This window comes from Podarcis gaigeae (assembly GCF_964106915.1).
Source record: "Podarcis gaigeae genome assembly, chromosome: 6".
NCBI lineage: Eukaryota > Metazoa > Chordata > Lepidosauria > Squamata > Lacertidae > Podarcis > Podarcis gaigeae.
The window spans coordinates 53,001,248-53,020,749 of NC_139682.1; positions in this window are offsets into that span (position 1 = coordinate 53,001,248).

Sequence of the window (19,502 nt, forward strand, 5' to 3'; positions counted from 1 at the left end):
GCAGGAATCCAGGCAGGGACAAGTACAGAATCTCAGGCAGGATCTGGCATACAGCTATGTTGCTCCTGCAACCTGGGGCGGGTTCTGACAGCCTTTTATCTTTGTCGGGGTAACGGCCAATCCTGATCCCCCGTCGATTCACCTCCCTGTTTCGCCCAAAGGCGAGGACTCCTCCTGCGACTACTCAGGTCTCTCCTTCTCTCAGACCTTAGTCTCTGTAGCTTGGGAGACGTCGGTGGGTTACTAGACCCAGGGGCCAAATCAGCCTCCCCTGACCAAACCGGTAGTGGAGCAGCTGTAAGTGATGGCCCAGCTGAAGGCAATGAGGTACTCCCCGCATCTGGAGCCAGGGCAGGCTCAGGCCCCTGACTTGGCCCAGCTGGTTTTTGCTGCAGGGGCACCTGTGCAGACTGGGACTTTTCAGGATCAGGCCCCAGACTTGGTTCAGATGATGCCTGAGGCAAAGGATCCAGTGCAGGCTGAGACCCCTCTGGTTCCAAGTCTGAGCCCGAGTCCCTGGCCATCACATTCAGGATAGTAAGACATGCCAGCCCAGTTCTGAGCAGCTGTGCAGCCAGAAAAGGAGGCAACCAGGACTCTGGGAATAGGGAGGAGTTGTTACAAACACATATCATAAAATCATCAAATTGTACAGTTAGATGGGAGCTTGAGGATCATCTAGCCCAACCCTCTGCAATGCAGGAATATGCAGTTTCCCATACAGGGACTAAATCTGCAACCTGGGCGTTATCAGCACCATGCTCTAACCCCAACTCCCAAATGTTGTGTCCACTCACTACTGAGAGATTGAAAAGGATCAACAGGGCATTACAGTTGTTCCACTGCTCCATACAGGGCCACTACCAGAGAATAGCACTGGGTGTTTTTTTGTTTGGACCCATGACACTTATGCTTTGTGGTGCCACAGAAAGACAATCTTCTCCCCTGTGCTCAACGTCAATATGAAGTGCTCAAAGTGAAGTGAAAATTCAAACCCTGGCTGCCCTTATCCACACTGAGAAGTTTGCTGATAATTTGTAGGAATCCTGGTCTGCAGTTTGTCCAGCATAAAGTATAATCCAAGCTCTGCAATCCGGGGTTGCAAGAAGCACTGCGACACTCCCAGCACCAGTCCTTTTTATGTCGCGAGCTTCCTCGCAAACTCTTCGGTGAAAGTCAAAGTCTCTGCCAATCCACTGGATCTCACTGATGCAACAGGCTACTTGAAAATAAGAATTCTGAAAGGGGTCACAACCTTTTTTCACACAATAATGAAGACAGTAGTAGTTGTTTTTTAATCCAGTAATGCAAGAGGGTGTTTTTCAACAAGATGTTATAGCATAATAGTCTTTTTCGCAGAGGAAATTAAATTAACTGCCCTCCTCAGAAACCTGTAGAACCTCTGCATTGTTGAAATGTGAAAAGCAAAGGCCTCAGTTCTAAGGCTCATTGAATGATGCATAAAGGGTTTGCAATTGTGGGCATTTTCGTACCTCCTTGAGGTGATCGCAGAACAAATACAAAAGCATCTTTAAAAGAGTTTACTAAATAAGTCTGGGATTGAACAGGCAGTGTATTCAGGGGTCAAATTTAATTCCTTTCCTGCTTTTGTATTCAGATTAAAGGCCAAGGTGGATTTGCGGAAGCCAGCCTCTCCTCTGTTAATGCTGCTTTTGCACTTAACCTGCAATTTACCTGTCAGGAGCCAACACTTTAAAGAAGAGCTAAGCTCTTACCACTTCCAAGCAATTTACCTTGCCCCTGAATGAATGTCCTTCGGCTCCATGATGATTACAAAAGCTCTCTGCAATGGAGGCAACCCCTGGATCAGAACTCAATTTTGTAGAAACGAGGAGGACCAATTTCAGGCAAATCAGCCACCGTGAGACAAAATGGAAAATAAAAAATAAAATCGGCCCAGATCAGCTCCGTGATGATGAAATGCAGCCTTCACTCAACACACCGACGTTTGAAAAGCCTTGTGATATTCCAGGATCCCAAGTGCAAGCAAAGTGATTTATTAAGTGGCCTGTCTGTACCGATATCAAACTTTTCCCTAGTGGGGGGCCAATGTTAAATTCTATCATTAAAACCTATTACTGAGCTATCAAAAACCCACTGTAATTCTGTCTAATGACCCCATTTCCCTAAGTGTAACCCGTGCCACTCAGTGGAAGTTTTGCTGATTTGGTTTGGGCCTCTCGGTAGGATGTAGTTCCTTCAATTTTTATTTTTTTAAAGAGAGGGAGAGAGGGAGAGAAGGGAAAAATCAATGTCTGTAGAGATGACAAGCCACGAGGCCAGTAGCTGGGGACTTCGAAAACAATCCAATATACCATTTCCTATCCAGTCTATTAGCTACCCTAGTCAGCCTAGCCTCTAAGTTTTGATTGAAGGCTGGGCTGAGACCAGATAGATGGGGAACGAGGCCGAGGCCGGGTGGCTGCTAAACAAGCCTGCTTTATAGCTTGCTGAAATCAGTCATAAAAGTAGGTGTATATAAAAATGGATTATTGCATTAAAAGTTTAAAATGGTTCCTTCCTCTCTCGCCCCATCCCTTTCCCTTTCCTGTTTCCCCAGCTCTGGTTAAGGTAAGATGTGGATAAAAAAAAGAGGGGGGGACCAGACTGGAAATGGTTTGTCGTCGTCCCCCGGCCAGCACCACATGCGTATACACCTTTTCACCCCCCACCCTGCACTACTTCTACTTGCCATGAAATCATTTCGTAAATACAAAAGAGGCCCCTCGGGCTATTGGTGCCCAGACACTCATTTTTGGAGTGGATAATTGACTTCTTTCAGTTGATAATTCATAGCTTGCATATGCGGGCTAATACATCAGCGCCCAGAGACTTCTGAAGAGCCCGGAGCCAGAAAGAGAAAGGGCGAGCGGAGAGAGGAGAGGGGGGGAAATTCAGATGATAGATGAGTGCATTACAGCTTTATGAATGAATTATGTCCCACAAATACCTTGAGCAGGAAAGTCCGTCGGCCTCTATCTATACTAATCTGGGAGGAATTATGACGATTTTCACATTAAAAGTATGGGAGCGGGGGGTGGGAGGGGGGAGAGAAGAAAGGAGCTAGGAGTTAATTGAGCAATTGGGCCATTAAAAGTGTATGCCCTCGCATTTTGGTGTCCGTTCTCTCATTCATCATACAGTAGGAAGCTTCTGTCATTTGTGGGGGGTTTTTTTCTTTTTTAAAATGCAGGTTCTTGTCATACAAAAACCAGTTGGGATTATTTTGACAAGACAAAGTCTATTTTATGTATGGAGGGTCTGGGTTTCTTTATAACCATGCTGGTGTTTTCTTTGTGTGATAGAACAGAGCAGAGTTCCCCAACTGCTAGCTTCAAAATATCAGCATTTGTGGCTTCAAGTAAAAAAAGAAAGGAACAAAATGAAATCAATCTTATTTCATCTTTCCTTCAACCTGGCTGCTTTGGTTTTCTAAGCATTTTTGCTATCAGAATATGGGGCACATAACACAGAATGGATCATTCTCAGCTGAAAAGTTCCGCTGGCAAACAGACGAACATTAAATAAGTAGAATCCCTTGGAAAAAGCATTGGCATTTTTTCATGTATCTAAGGGAGAAAATGCAAGGGCATCAATACTGGACAAGGAGTGTGTGTGTGTGTGTGTGTGTGTGTGTGTGTGTGTGTGTGTGTGTGGTTTTTTTTTCCTAATCATTTGATGGCTACTTAGTGAAGTCTGATAGGCATAAATGCATCCACACCCTTTCCTCTTGGGATTTTCTTTTTAGGAGCAGGTCACAGTTGATCTAGTTCAACTAAAAGCAATCCAAACACTGGACACAGGAGCAGTTTAAATAGAGAAGCTTGGTGGAAAATGGTACCTGTTCCTTTAAGCTGCCCCAAATATTGTTTTTATAAACTTTGTGTGGTAGTGCTAAAAAAAACAACTTTGGGGGTCCTTAGGAGACATCTTCTGGAAAGGAACCTCTTTCCCAAGCTGTGATGATCAAGGGGACCAGGGTCTTGTCTGGCTCGCTTGTATAGTATCCCCCAGGGTAGATCACTCCCGTGAAAAGCATACAGGACACCACACAGAACATGCATGTACTCTTAGGTTGGCGACCCATATGTTTCTTAAAGTATACAATACTAAACCAGTTCTTCTGTCTTATTTCAACTGAAATTCTTTTGGTTTGATAACTGATAAGATCATCTACCTAGCTTGGAACACTTTTTATATAAAAGTTAAGATTCTTTAAAAAACACACAAATGATGTCAAAATTGATCAGGTGCACACACACATGCAAATATTTAAACCCATGCTGTAAAGACATGATCATAAGTTTAATTCCTTAACAGATCAATTCTTATTAAAGATTAGTATGTTCCACAGTCCATTTGTCAGCTTGCTCTGATCTAGTTCCATTTGATGCAGATAAAGTGGGATTTGTTTGAGTCCAAACATGTTACCATGGCTTAACTTGCTTATGAATTTATTGCCTGTAAAATATCAATAACAGGACAACCTTAAGTCTGCTTTTTTGAACTGGGTTCAAAGGGAGTTGCTCCTGAATAATTGGCATAGGGTTGCAACCTCAGCTATAGTTTCAGTTTTTATAAATAAGCATTTTAATACTTTTATTATGTCTTCTTATGTGTAAATGAAACAATGCTTAAAAGGAAATCACCGTTAGTGCTACTAACCTTGAAATAAATAACAACTTAAGCAACAAAGTCTGATTCAAGTTAAAATGTCATTTACTTACTAAATATGTTATCCTCATGCTCTTAGTCTTCTGCTTCAGAAATTATTTCTCACTTAATCGTTTTAACTTGAATCAGACTATAAATATTGAAATGTGCAGTATAACAGTCAACAATCATGAGATAGTAAACGATTTCCAAAGTATGTTTGCTCCCCACGTCTGCATACTAAATTGCAATTTAAAGTTAGGGGTGGGGTGAGGAGGGACAGAGCATTCCAAGAGATCTGGGTGGGTTGAGATACTTTGCCACATTGCTAGTAGGCGGGGCTTCAAGTGTCTCACAGGACTAGAGGTTTGTGTTGCAACAAAGCAGCCCAGGAGCAGCCCAGCCATGTCAAAGAGTAATTGTATCACTTTCCTGCAAAATGCCTTGCGTCCTCTTCTCCCATTTCCCATCGCCATGAAGCCACTAAAGCTGGAGGGGTCCACAAATCTGCATCAAAATAAAACTGCTCTGGGAATATGATGGATGGTTAGCATACTATAAATAAATAAATCTTGACTGTGAGTCCTGCAAGACCTGCTCCCTGTTTGCTGGCCTATTTCCACCTGACCTGGGAGGTTTGGGGCCATAGCTGTCAACTTTCCCTTTTCTTGTGAGGAATCCTATTCGGAATAAGGGAATTTCCCTTTTAAAAAGGGAAACGTTGACAGTTATTGAGGCCCTGACTGATTCCAGCTGCAAAAAGCAGATGCTGAAAGTACCAGAGGCCATCTTGTTGGGAGTCCAGAAAAAAACATGCTGCTCAGGGCGCCTAGAGACCAGGGGGCAGTAGGTGTTGGGGATTCTGTTGGGGCCAAGATCTAATTTTGATGGTGTCTTATTTTTGCTTCTTTTGTAAGTTGTTGTTTGACCTTACTATGCATTATAAGGGGCCGTTTAATTTTACTGAAAATGTCTTAATGAGATGCTTTCATTAGCTTCTTGTTAATTTGAATTTTGTTATATTGTGAGAATTAAGAACGTATTATGAACTAAATAACTTGTGAATTATGGAAATAAAGTTCCTAATGTAAGCCACCTTGAGGATAGTATACTATGGAAGGTAAAGGTAAAGGGGACCCCTGACCATTAGGTCCAGTCGTGGCTGACTCTGGGGTTGCGGCGCTCATCTCGCTTTACTGGCCGAGGGAGCCGGTGTACAGTCATGTGGCCAGCATGACTAAGCTGCTTCTGACAAACCAGAGCAGCACACAGAAACACCGTTTACCTTCCCGCCGGAGCAGTACCTATTTATCTACTTGCACTTTGACATGCTTTCGAACTGCTAGGTCGGCAGGAGCAGGGAGCTCACCCCATTGCGGGGATTTGAACCGTGACCTTCTGATCGGCAAGTCCTAGGCGCCACCCATGTCCCTATGCTATGGAAAGGAGGCCTACAAATAAATGGTGGTGATCTGCTGCTAGCATCTGTCTGCCTTGAGAGATAATGGAGTACGCCTCCAGTGCGTTAGGAGCACTGAACTGATCTCCCCAGAACGCAAGCTTGGGCAGTGTGTGTGGAAGTCCTGGGCTGCCCAGATGATAAGACCTCCTTCTTGGCCTAATGGAGAGCGGAGCAAGATGTTTGGTACCAGCTTGGCTACAGGAGTAGCTAGAAGGAAGCATACAACATGTCATCCAACCACTTTAGGGAGTCCACTCCAGATTTGTGTAGGGTTGACTCCCTAGCCTTTTCTTCTCCCAGAGATTTAGTATCAGAGTTTACCTTCCCCTAGATGAACTACCTTCCCAGGTTGATGAGTCCAATCTTCCCCTCACTTCCCTCTGAGGAACATGCAGAAACCACCTTCTTGACCACTGGACCCACTATTGGTCTCATCTACTCAATCCACCAGAGGCGGTCTTTGCATGCTTGGGAAGTCTATAACTCACTGAAGATTTGAGACCCATCAGCTACCCTCACCTGGTTTAGCTGGCCAGTCAAAGCCATTCCTGAGGTGTGGCCACTGCTGCATGCTGACAACTTCTAGGATCCACATGGGAGAGCTGAGTGCAAAGTGGGGACCTTGCTACTCAAGAAGGAGCACAACATACCAGAGGTACAACCCCTCCCATTAAACACTTTTTTTTTTAGTTGGTTGTGTTGCCTCCTTCTGTGGGTTGGTTTTCCCCCCCAATAGATTTATCATTTGCATTTGCACTGAAACAACTGCAGCGTTTCAGGAAGAGCCAGCTACCTCTCAAGAAAGAAAACTTTCTGATTGGGCAATGCAGAAAAAAATACGACCCAGGCAGGTGTCTGGCACCTGAACAGTTTACATTTTAAGTATGGGAAACTTAAAATACCAGCATTGCCACCTAGTGATTATTTTCTGTACTGCAGTACTAAAAAGAGATGCTTTCGAAGATATGTAGATATCAGTCGTTCTACAGGGTGTGCAGGGTGCTCCATGGGAACTGTAGACCTATGGTGACAAGAACCCTCTTATTGGGACCTGATATGCTGCCTGGTCCAAATTTGTCAGTTCTCCACAGTTTGCAGCAATTTGCAATTTTTAAAAAATCCTCATGAAAATTCACCAACATTTTAGTGCAAAATTCTCTTAATAGACACATTTTCATATGCCGCTTTGACTGATGCTCACATCTTTGCAGGCAATTTCCCCTAATATAATGCCTTTAAAATGTTTGTGAATTTATTCAGATTTATGCACACTTTCCCATAACAAATACATTTTTGTAAACATTGCTGGCTGGAGAACTGCATAACAAAATTTTGATAAATGTGAATTTTGATGGACAGTGGTGTTTAAGTTCACATATTGTTGTTCATATAGGGATCAATAAGCTTGTGAAGAATTTACCTTGTAGATAGCAATGAACTGGGTAGCATGGTAGCATGAGGTGAGCAGGAATTGATGTATACAATCACTGTCAGCTAGCTGTTGAAGTTGCTGGACAAGTTTACTTTGGGTGGGGAGGAGCGCATTGAGCTGTTTGTGGGGAGAATCAATCCACAGGATGCCAGCTGGCCTGCCCCAGTCTGGATCATTGGTTGCCAAGTTGCTGGACTTTAATAACCTGCTGTCCTGAAAGGTCAAGGTTCTATATGTTACCTGCTCCTGGACTGTAGAAAAATATTACCTTTTCTTCTTTTGTTTTCCAAAGGAGCCTGTTTAATTGCCATGTGTTTACATCTTCTAAATAAGACTGTCCAATTCCTTGTACTGTCCAGTTTCGGGGAATAGGGGAACCTCACCTGAAACTGCAGAAGATGCTCTATTCTGCTTCATAATCCGTGTCACCAACTGCAAGGGATTTCATGTGAACCAGCACCCTCTGCTGACTATACCTCTTTCGGCAGTTCTAAAGAATGAAAAACTGAAACAGTCCTTGTATCCTTGATTTCGTAACTTTACAGCCATCCAGAAAACTTATTTGTATACCCTTCATGAGTGATCATCTGCCCACCTCAGTCCCAAAGGTCCATCTATGAAACACATGCTTCTCCATGCCGAAATCAGAGGGCAGGTCCACTACTGCAGAAAGATGCTTAATGCAAAAAGCTGCAGATGACCCAAAGGGAATGAGCCAGGCAAGTCACCTTGTGATTCATTTCCCTCTTGCTACTTACCTCTCTGCTCATTCTGGGCTCTGCTTTTCTACAGTACAATTTCCATGCTCATATTGACCATGGACCAATTCACATTTTGTCATTAGTGAGTAAGACACACAGCAAACTTGAAGAAAAGGAAAGCAAGCCATTTTGGGTGCATAAGAACAATTCTAAAATGCTTGGTCAGGCAATGCCTCCCTTAGGACCAACCCAAAGGACACAAAATGACGAGGAATCTTCTGAGTCCACCACTAGTCTCCATTATGCTGACTGTCCATCAAAGCAGGGCTGTGTGGGAAAGAGAAAAGCGGAGTTCAATGGGACTTGCTTCCAAGTAAGTAGGCAGGTATAGCAAGGACTGGGACCCCGTGGACTCTGTAGTCAGTATAAAGAAGCAATAAAACAACCTTTCTGGATATAATAAGGTTTGTTGTTGTTGTTTAGTCGTTTAGTCGTGTCCGACTCTTCATGACCCAATGGACCAGAGCACACCAGCACTTCTGTCTTCCACTGCCTCCAGCAGTTTGGTCAAACTCATCTTGATAGCTTCGAGAACACTATCCAACCATCTTGTCCTCTGTCGTCCCCTTCTCCTTGTGCCCTCAATCTTTCCCAGCATCAGGGTCTTTTCCAGGGAGTCTTCTTTTCTCATGAGGTGGCCAAAGAGCCTCAGCTTCAGGATCTGTCCTTCCAGTGAGCACTCAGGGCTGATTTCCTTCAGAATGGATAGGTTTGATCTTCTTGCAGTCCATGGGACTCTCAAGAGTCTCCTCCAGCACCATAATTCAAAAGCATCAATTCTTCGGCGATCAGCCTTCTTTATGGCCCAGCTCTCACTTCCATACATCACTACTGGGAAAACCATAGCTTTAACTATACAGACCTTTGTTGGCAAGGTGATGTCTCTGATTGAATTACTATGAGTATGGGCCACAAGCATCATTCAGTTAATAGCCAGAATGCCACGCCTTCCTGATGCTGTTAGACTCAAACTCCCATCAGCCTTGATCAGCATGGCCAATGGTGAGGGATGATGGAAATTGTGGACCAAAGTATCTGAAGAGCAACAGCTGAGAAAAGCTGGCTATACTCTTCACTTTCTGTTCAACAATCTTTAAGAAGGATACCATTGTTTCCAGATAGCACCTTCCTTCCAGTGCTGTGTTTTTAGACAGCAGAAAGTTTACTACTACTAGTAGTAGTAATTTTATTATTTATGCTCCAGTGATCTAGCTGGGTTGTCCCAGCCACTCTAGGCAGCTTCCAACACATATAAAAACACAATAAAATATCAGACATTAAAAACTTCCCAGTACAGGGCTGCCTTCAGGTGTATTCTAAAAGTCAGATAGTTGTTGCCCTTGCAGTTGGATCTCAGTCTCTGGGCTGAGCGATGGGGGTGGAGACGCTCCTTCAGGTAAACTGGGCCGAGGCCGTTTAGGGCTTTAAAGGTCAGCACCAACACTTTGAATTGTGCTCAGAAACATACTGGGAGCCAGTTTAGATCCTTTAGGACCGGTGTTATATGGTCCCAACAGCCGCCCCCAGTCACCAGTCTAGCTGTCATATTCTGAATTAGTTGTAGTTTCCGAGTTACCTTCAAAGGTAGCCCCATGTAGAGTGCATTGCAGTAGTCCAATCACTTTTATATCAAGCAATTAATGAAGGATCTTCCAGATTTTTTAAAAAAATAAAAGCTGAGTCAATGAGAGGGGATTCATATTTGCATACAAGTAATAGTAGTTATTTGGTGTATACTAGGTGTGTGCATCAGGCAGGGTTGAATAGAAAATCAAATGAAGTTAAGTTGGGTGTTCTACCCCACCTCCAAAATGCAATGTCAATAAATCCTTTCAAGTCAGATCACGTCTCTGTCCTAATATAGCTCCACATGTTCCTATAACTCTGGGTTTTTCTAAGACTATGGTAAAGTTGCCCAGCATGCCACATGAGGAACACTGAAGAGTTGTGGTCCCCCCCCCCCACAATTTTTGTTTTGTTAAAAGTTAAAAGATTCATTTGAAGTTACCCCCCAATGCTACATTGTTCTGCTTTGAGAAGAAAAGATAAAACTGAAGCCCTTCACAATTCTGTATGCAGTGTTCTAGATGGCTTCATGTTGTAACAAGTATCAGAGGCCTCTAACATCTAATGGAGGACAGAAACAAGCACCAGAAAGGGGAGGCCTGTGTGGAGCTACAAAGATTGTAAAAATATACAAGTTAGAACAGGCACAGGCAAACTCGGCCCTCCAGATGTTTTGGGACTCCAACTCCCATCATCCCTAGCTAACAGGACCAGTGGTCAGGCATGATGTAGTCTCAAAACATCTGGAGGGCCAAGTTTGCCTATGCCTGAGTTAGAATATGTACCACTTGACCAACCCTTTATCATTTTCACATGAGAAAGACCAAGAGGAAAAGGCCTACCTGCTGCCCCCATATGAGAATATGGAGGAAAGTGAATACTTTCACTATCTCACAAAAAATGTCCCTGGACCTATTTGCCTGCAATTTGGCAGACTTGAGACATTCTGGAGAGGCTCCTATGCCTGTAAATTTCATCCACTTTGGCAAAAAGGGAGTTATAGCTTTGAATTCCTTGCTACAGTAAATGTGGTAAAGAGAGTTTTACTTGTTGTTATTGGCCTTTATTGGCATAAGGAGTTTTACTTTATATCGGGGACCCAATTTATAGATTGAAGCAGAAAGAGAGAATATAGAGCAACTCAGAAACAAATAAGATTTTTTAAAAATGTACACATATAAGGCAAATTTTGGGGCGCATGCACCTCCCTCAGCGTAAATCAACCCTTCACAACCTGGTGCCTTACAAAAAAATTAAAAAGGCTACAGCTCCCATCATCCCTGACCAGTGGCCATCCTGGCTGAAGCTGATGGAAGTTGGAGTCCAAAATATCGGGAGGCACCAGGTTACAGGAAGCTTGCATTATACTTAAGTGGTGACAAGTGAGCTCTCTGGGTGAAAGAAATAGATTTATACTGGTGTGTAGAGTTTAGACCTGAGCTAATAAAATTATAGTCCGGAGTCCAGGGCTGTTGTAAATAAATTTTCCCATCTATGAAAGGCATATGGGAAAAAGCAATCTGTCTTTTCTAAAATACTTTTATGCAAAATATTGGATGTTTCTCTCCACCAGAGGGCACCATCATAGTGGTTTGCAACAAAGAGGAAGTTGTTTTTCTTAGACAACTTCTGTTTTTTGCCAGTTTTGTTCCCGTTCCCAAGTGCAATAGTAAAACCAAATAACAGAAACTAGGGGTGCAATCCTATGCAGCCCTACAATGGTATGTGGGTTAAACCACAGAGCCTAGGACTTGTCGATCAGAAGGTCGGCAGGGTGAGCTCCCGTTGCTCGGTCCCTGCTCCTGTCAACCTAGCAGTTCGAAAGCACGTCAAAGTGCAAGTAGATAAATAGGTACTGCTCTGGCAGGAAGGTAAATGGCATTTCCGTGCGCTGCTCTGGTTTGCCAAAAATGGCTTAGTCATGCTGGCCACATGACCCGGAAGCTGTACGCTGGCTCCCTTGGGCAATAAAGCGAGATGAGCGCCCCAACCCCAGAGTTGGCCACGACTGGACCTAATGGTCAGGGGTCCCTTTACCTTTACCTTTAACCATAAATAAGATCGCACCACTTCTCTTGGAATTTGCGGGTGGATGAAAAGCAAGAAAACAGGACAGCGTTGAGGACCCTTTTCTGCTCGCTGTAACATTTGGGAGGAGATGGTGCTAAGGAAACAAAAAATCTATGGCAAAGAAGAAGGTGGTGCTTCAATAGGTACACATGATGCACACAGTGAACAGCACCTCTCTGAGATTTCTCTTGACGTCCTTGCAGTACCGTGCCCATCTCTAGTTGCCTGGAAATTGCACTGAGCAAGCTGCCCCAACTAAAGATACAGCCATGGTGATACAGAAGTGCTTCCTGCAATGGTGAGAGTACACTACAGCTACGCACATAATGACACAAACCTATATGGTGTTACTATGGCAGTATCCATAGGCAGGCTGCTTTATTCTTTACATTCTGTCTGTGAATGGCTTCCCACACAGACAGACACATTAGCCAGTCCACTGAAGCTAAGGTGAAAGGGGTTCGCAAAGCAGCCTGTCCTTTAATTGGAATATTAAGGGCATTATCCTAAGGGGGAGAAGGAAGTTTTGCTCCTCCCATCCCCCCAGAAAACGCTTCCTAAACTTCCATTTCGATAGTACTGCCCTCAGGCAGCAATATCAGAAAGCCTGTTCCATTCTGACTGGTGGCGCTCACTTCCATTTTCAGGTTAGAGTGCTAAAAGTCTGCGTGCAAGTTCCCATTTTCCTGCTCCATGCCGCTACGTGCAAGAAGTATTGCTTGACTCTCCACTGCAAAAGGATAATTTAATAAGCATGCCTGTTGATTGCATTAGGAGGCTTGAGAGAGTATCTGAAAGCCATCCCATCATAGGTTGCTTAATATTGCAGAAGCCATGCCTGTAATTAAAATATAAAGGCAATGATACAGATCTCTTACCACCACCAGCTAATGGGGCCTCCCGCTGCCACCACACAATTTCTGTTCTCACCCGAGGTACTACTTCTGTTCTAACCTGAGGTACTACTTCTGGGTTAGTGGAGTCTGTAACCTGAAGCGTCTTTAACCCAAGGTACCTCTGTATTAGAACCCACCTCAGAACTGGCCCTACTGAACATCTTCCAAGATCTGAATGACCACTCACATTATAGAGAGCTTATAACCCATCTACTCTCAGCAGCCATAAGCCTCATAGCCAAACACTGGAGAGACCTGTCAGGAGTAAACATGAACCTATGGTATCAAATTGTATGGGGAAACGGCCTTGCTAGAAAAGCTAACCAATAAACTGAAACTGTCACAGGGACAAATAGAAGAGGACACCTTCACCCCATTCTGGCTCCCCTTTATCGCATACACAGCCCAACAAGAATCCACCAACAGCATATGAATCAATCTGGCTTACCTGACCTAACAAGCCCCCCCCCCCTCATAAATGCAAACAAACCCCACTGCAGACAACCACAGACAACTAACCACACCCTGCCCCTAATACATCTCACCACCAAGTAAACGTAATAAACAAATAGAAAAAGAACCTACCCAGTTGATGCTGACACAAAATCCCACATGTACACTATACGAAAGAATATAAGCCTCACCACCACTCCTCTCCCCGCTCTTCTTCCCTAACTGATTTGTAAGAAAGACTGTACAAGCAGAAAATAGAGACAAGGCATGTACTTTTGTAAACCAAGAAAATATTTAATAAAAAATAAATTATAAAAAACAACAGTGTTGTGAAATAGGCTAGGCTGGAGCATGGTGACTTGCCCAAAGCCATTTATTAAGCATCACTACGGCTATACTCACCCTCTAGTTTCCAGAGACTCTGATTTCATACCACTAATAACAGTTCATTGTCAAGTTGTTCTCTGTGCTGTTTTATCTGTGCCAAATCGAAAGCAGGGAAGATGAGGGAGGGAGGTGGGAAAATGTGTTCCATCAGGGAAACACTTGTCACAGGAAATGCTGAGGGCTTATTGTTGCCATCAGCTGCTTGAACTAGTGACAGGCCTAAAGATGATGTGCAGGGAGGGCATTTAAGCTAATCACTGCTTTGTACAGAAGCCTAATGTGGACTACATCCTTTGATGGCTTCATGGTAGGATATGTAAGAACACCATGAATGTAAATGGCCAGCATTATTGACAGACAGTCCTGTTGAATGGTCAACAGTTGTGGAACCATCTCCAGCTCAGCAATCCTTTCCCATGTTTGGCTGTCAAGTGTGAAAAGCCAATGTGGTACTTTCAAGCCCACATGAAATAGTCCTCAAAGCAGTGGTGCTAAATGATTTGGGGAGGCTCGGTGCTTAAGGAAAACAGGTTGAGGATTCTGCATTGCAGTTTCTTTCCAGGTTTGCCAATTCACATAGCTATCATAAACTGATTCAATCCAACCCTGCCTCAAAATGTGTACTGAACGATTTCACAATGGCTGTGTATCTCGGGTTGCAATTACAGTGAAGTTTAGTGACAATTCAGGTCTCAGCTGCAGTTTCCTATGTTATCCAGTGTGCTCTGAAATTTCATGCCAGCAAAATATGCTGATCAGGTTTTCTTCCACTGTCTCCAGACACAAATGTTTGAGTCTTGCTGCTTATCTCTTCTTCCCAATTGCTACCCTTCTCCCAGGGCTTTGAGTGCATTGGAAATGCACACTTAGCTGCTACAAAATACCATGTAAATCAAATGTATACATGGACACGAGGGCCAGGGGCAGTAGGCACAATTCTGACCTCTCTTTTTCTTATGCACACACTAGCATCATGGTACACAATATCTTGTATGAGCAGGCCTCTGCCCGTGGCTGCCAAATCCAGTGCCCACCAGAGCAGTTCCAATCTTAAAAGTTTCCCCTTGTTCAGTTTAATAGGATTTACTTTGTAGAAGAGTTGAATGGGATTGTAACCTTCTAACTAGCATTATCACTATGGTTTTCAGTGAATGTCTGGGGATTTTGTGCATCTCTCCATGCAAGAAAGAAAAAATAAAGATGTTTGTGCTGTCTGTACAAACCGCAAGATGTAGTGAAGGCTGCCAAGTTGGGTGGTCAAATCATTTTGTGGAGCCTGTCCAAAGCTGCCAGTCATCATGGCTTTATTCTTTCCCCAGTATAAGAAACTCCCTTCCTCTAAATTGTGGGGAAGCTGGAACAACAGTGGGAGAAGCCAATTGTACTCATGCCGTGTTTGGGCAATTCCAAAAGCCTGTCAACTGCAGGAAAGAGGAGGCTGGAGTAAATGGACCTTTAGTCTAATCCAGCAGGACTCTTTTTACACGCTCTTGACCATGAGTATTCTTGCATTCACTCAGGAACCGCTGAGACTCTGCATTCACAAGAGGCTTGCCCCTCGTCTCCAAGCTTTGTGCAACCTAGGTACTTATTTTCACCCAGCAAATGCTAGAGGGCATGCTAGGTTACATCTTGGTCTCTCTGTGGATACCAATTAGCACAATGTGTCCTGCAGCTGAGCTGGTTTCAAGACTGAAGATTCCTCAAGCACTATTTATTAGCCAGCACTTTATTTAATCAGCCCTCCGAGTTTCTCTGTTACATTTTAATCTTTGAGCAAAATTCTTCCCCCTCTCTCTCTCTTTTGCCACAGACTCCTTAATCTCATTACTCTTGGATGTCAGACGAGACTAATCACCTTGGCCATGAAATCAAAGACAACTGCTGCAATAGCCAGGAGACGAGTCTTTTCTGGAAATTAATTCTTCCAGCAGACAAGCAAAATGCCATTTTAAGAATGGGAGGTGGGTCTTAATTTTGCTATGGAAAATCAAGGCATTTTTATGAAGGTGGAGACTAATGTACAAGGTTGCCACCTATTTTAATCCCTGGGCGGGATCCCTGGGCCTTTCACAGTGGCACAATATAGGTGGAGCTTCTCCTGATGTGGTAATGCGAAGAAGGGAAAAACTTCAGCTACTGAGGTTGCTTAGCAGCTATTTAAGGCACAAGACAGAGGCTCTGCTATTGATGGGGACCCACTCCAGCTGGGTGCTGGCCCTGGTAAAACTTGAAAAAGTTCTTTGGAATAGGTACAGCCTTGTAGCCCTATTGAGGTGCTCAGGCCAATGACTGAGCGTGCAAGCTATATATAGGGGCCTGCACCAGACCCATCATCCCAGCACACCCCATCCCTCACACCTTTAGCACAAAGGGCTGGAGGTAAGTTGTTGTTGTTGTTGTTTATTGAATTTATATACCGGCCTATACCCCGGGGTCTCAGGGCAGTTCCCAGAATAAAATCAATATATAAAGCCACAAAATACCTGATAAAAATAAAATGACAACCCAATACAACCCCCCCCCCCCCACACACACACAAAACACATTTTTAAAGGGCATAGGATGTAAATTAAATCAACCAAGGGCCTGGTTAAAAAGGAACGTATTTGCCTGGCACCTAACAGTGTATAATGAAGGCACCAGGTGAACTTCCCTGGGGAGAGCATTCCACAAACGAGCCACTGCAGAGAAGGCCCGTTCTCGTGTTGCCACCCTCCGAACCTCTTGAGGAGGCGGCACACGAAGGAGAGCCTCAGAAGATGGAGCTTAGGGACTGGGTAAGTTCGTATGGGAAGAGGCAGTCATTGAGTTCTTAGCATCATCCCAGAACCCTCCCACTGAATGCCCGAACAGAGCTTGTGACAGCATGTGTTGTAAGTGAGTCAATGTTTTAATGTCCAGAGCAGCTATTAAACAGCTCCATCACCACTATTTCCAACTGGGGGTGGGTTTTTCCAGTTTCTCACATTTCCTATCTTAGGTTCATTACTCCACATTTGTTTGCTTTTTAAAAAAGCCTTCACAAGGATACATCATCATTTTACTGCACATTTCTCCATATACACAGCTTTTTGTGTGCAATTTTGCCTAATGTACAATTTTTGTAAGCCTTATTTTTTAAAGCAACACATTTTCAGATGCTGTTTGTGCCAATATGTGGATTTTTATGCTCACTTTCCCCTAATGTCTGCCTTTTTGTTTCATATAGTTTGCTTGCAGACCTATATAGCCACATTCAAGGAAGTGCAAATTTTGAAGAATATCTGTGGTTGGTTTGCAAATTCTTTCTGGAAGAATGAATTGGGTAGTTTTGCATTAAAATGTGAAGCTGACTGAATTTCTCCCTGATCCCTATTCCCAACTGTCATTATCACCTTGTCCCCTAGAAACTTCATCTCATTTCCCCATAGTAGCCTCATGTACTTTTGGTTTTCACACCCACTTCATATAGCTTGTTAAACTACCCACAAGGCTCCTATCCTGCTTTTGGAAATCTGTAGTGGAGGGATTGTTTTGAGCAGGTTGTCCCCTCTCCCCTTCCATTCTGCTCAATTCACTACTACATCATAGTTGTGCTGCCCTGCAGTGCCCTCTATGCTCGCCGCCCAGTGCAGCAGAACCAGTCATGCTGCCTAAATCCGCCTCTGTCCACAGTGTCAAGATGACGTTGTATTTATCCTTCTGCACCCTATGCATAATAGGTCCAAAAATCGAAGCTGTTAGTCAGCTCCAAGTGTTGCGCTGCTCTAAAGGGCTAGGTTCTCAAACAGCCAGATTGGAAGTTTAAAGTGCAATAAACAGAGCCATCAAACTATCCAGCAGGCCTAAAAGGTTTCTTGATTCCATAAGATCAACTATCTCCTTCATTAAGGAACTTGGTTGAGTAGTTTCTGAGTGACTTTTACGTTTTCCAGTGACGCATTGATCGAATGGTGAATCAGAACAGACTGCAGGCCAAAGTAGATCATGTTGCAAATTGTTTTGATGGGGCTGTAGTGTTTAGACAGACACACACACACATCTCCAGTTCTTAGGTAACCCATCATATGCCATTGATAATATATGGACCTCTTTCACAACATCCAATGTATACCTTGCTTCTCCCAAGGTTACGGCATGATGCATTGATTGATAAGAATGAGGTTGCTCAGGTCTGGCTGCAGAAGACTAAGGAAATATCTGAATATATTTTATTGAACACATGGAAAGTCCAAAGGGCAGCACTGAACACGTGCTAAACAGTCACTTGCTTTTGTAAACATGGAAACTGTCACCAGAAGCATGACCACATGTTAACTCCAAAGACTGTGCTTCTGTACAGGACTGGCCACAAGCATTTCACACAATGAAATTGACATAATTCAACATGTTTCTAACGGGAACAAAAGTGCCTTCTACCCCAACCCCAACACCCCATTTTTAAAAGTAATTCAGACAGCTGTTTTGTCTTGTTTTTTGTTTTGCTTGCTGTGCAAAATGCCCCCACTCCCCAAAACATTCAGTTTCTGAAGACAAGAAATGAATTTGAAAAATAACACAAATCCACTTGCTTTTGGATTGTTTCAAAGTTCTCCACCATTAGAAGAAAATGGAGTTAAGCAACTTGTTGAACAGATTGACAATAAGGACCTTAAATGTAGACCTCCCTAAAATGGGCAATGTCACTTTTCTCCATGATGTACTGAAGAAAATATTTAGATCAAGGTGACAATGAAGAAAATTACTAACATTTAGTAGTCAACCTTAACATGCACTGGCTTACTCACTAAAACAATGCATCATCACATATTTCTGGCTCTTTTCTTTGCTGCAATTTGTGCTAATTTCAGGGTGCATTTACAGTGTTAAATCTCAACAACAATTAAGTCCTAGCATAATAAGCACTTGGATCTTATTACATCCAACTTCTCAGGATGCACTTGTAAGGAGCACCTTGTTAGTTAGTGCTGCATCTTAGACTATGAAAGTTGTCTTTGAAGAATATTCTTCCAAATGTGAATGGATTCTAAATCTCCCTTCTCTCTGGATGGTTCAGATTAACCCCCTCACACCTTAAAAGCATACATGAGGGGGGCTGGTGCAGGCCAGCATCCACCAGCCACCTACCCAACTGGTCACAACTATGAGAAGGTGCCTATCCTGCACACAACCATGTAGTCCTCACAGTTGCAGGAGTTCCTGTGTGAACCCCCTTGGTATGAGAGATGGGCCAGTGCACCCCATTCATTCAGGCATGGTTCCATGAGTGGATTCAGCCACTTACTTCAGTCATATCAGCTTCTCTTGAGGAACTTCCACTATCAGTTTCAGGAAGATTGGTGCTTATGTAGTTTGCTGCACTTTTTGGTTTACATGTCACCTTCCTTAACAGGTTACGGGTGAGAGACAGAAGGATTGCCTCAGAATTTCTTTCTTTTGTAAAACATACCTTTTCAGTTTGAGGTAAGAGGTGGTAAGCAACTGGTGGACCCTTGAGAAATATCCCTTTTATAACACAAATATGCACGGTAAACAAATAAATGATAACTATCAACAGTGCAGAAAATGAACCTATTTACTAGGGTGTAAGACCTTGTGGGTTGTATCCACCTAAGTCATACTCATTGAACACAGACTCACTGACATCATTGATATGCAGACCCATTAAAATCAACGGACTGAAGTTGGACAGACTAACTTCTCCTTCGATTTCGGTGGGTCTACTATGAGGATAAGTCAGATACAACCCACTGAACTTAGTGGCACTTCTGAGAAGAAACACATAGGATTACTGTGGGGCAAGCCTACCTTTCTGACAG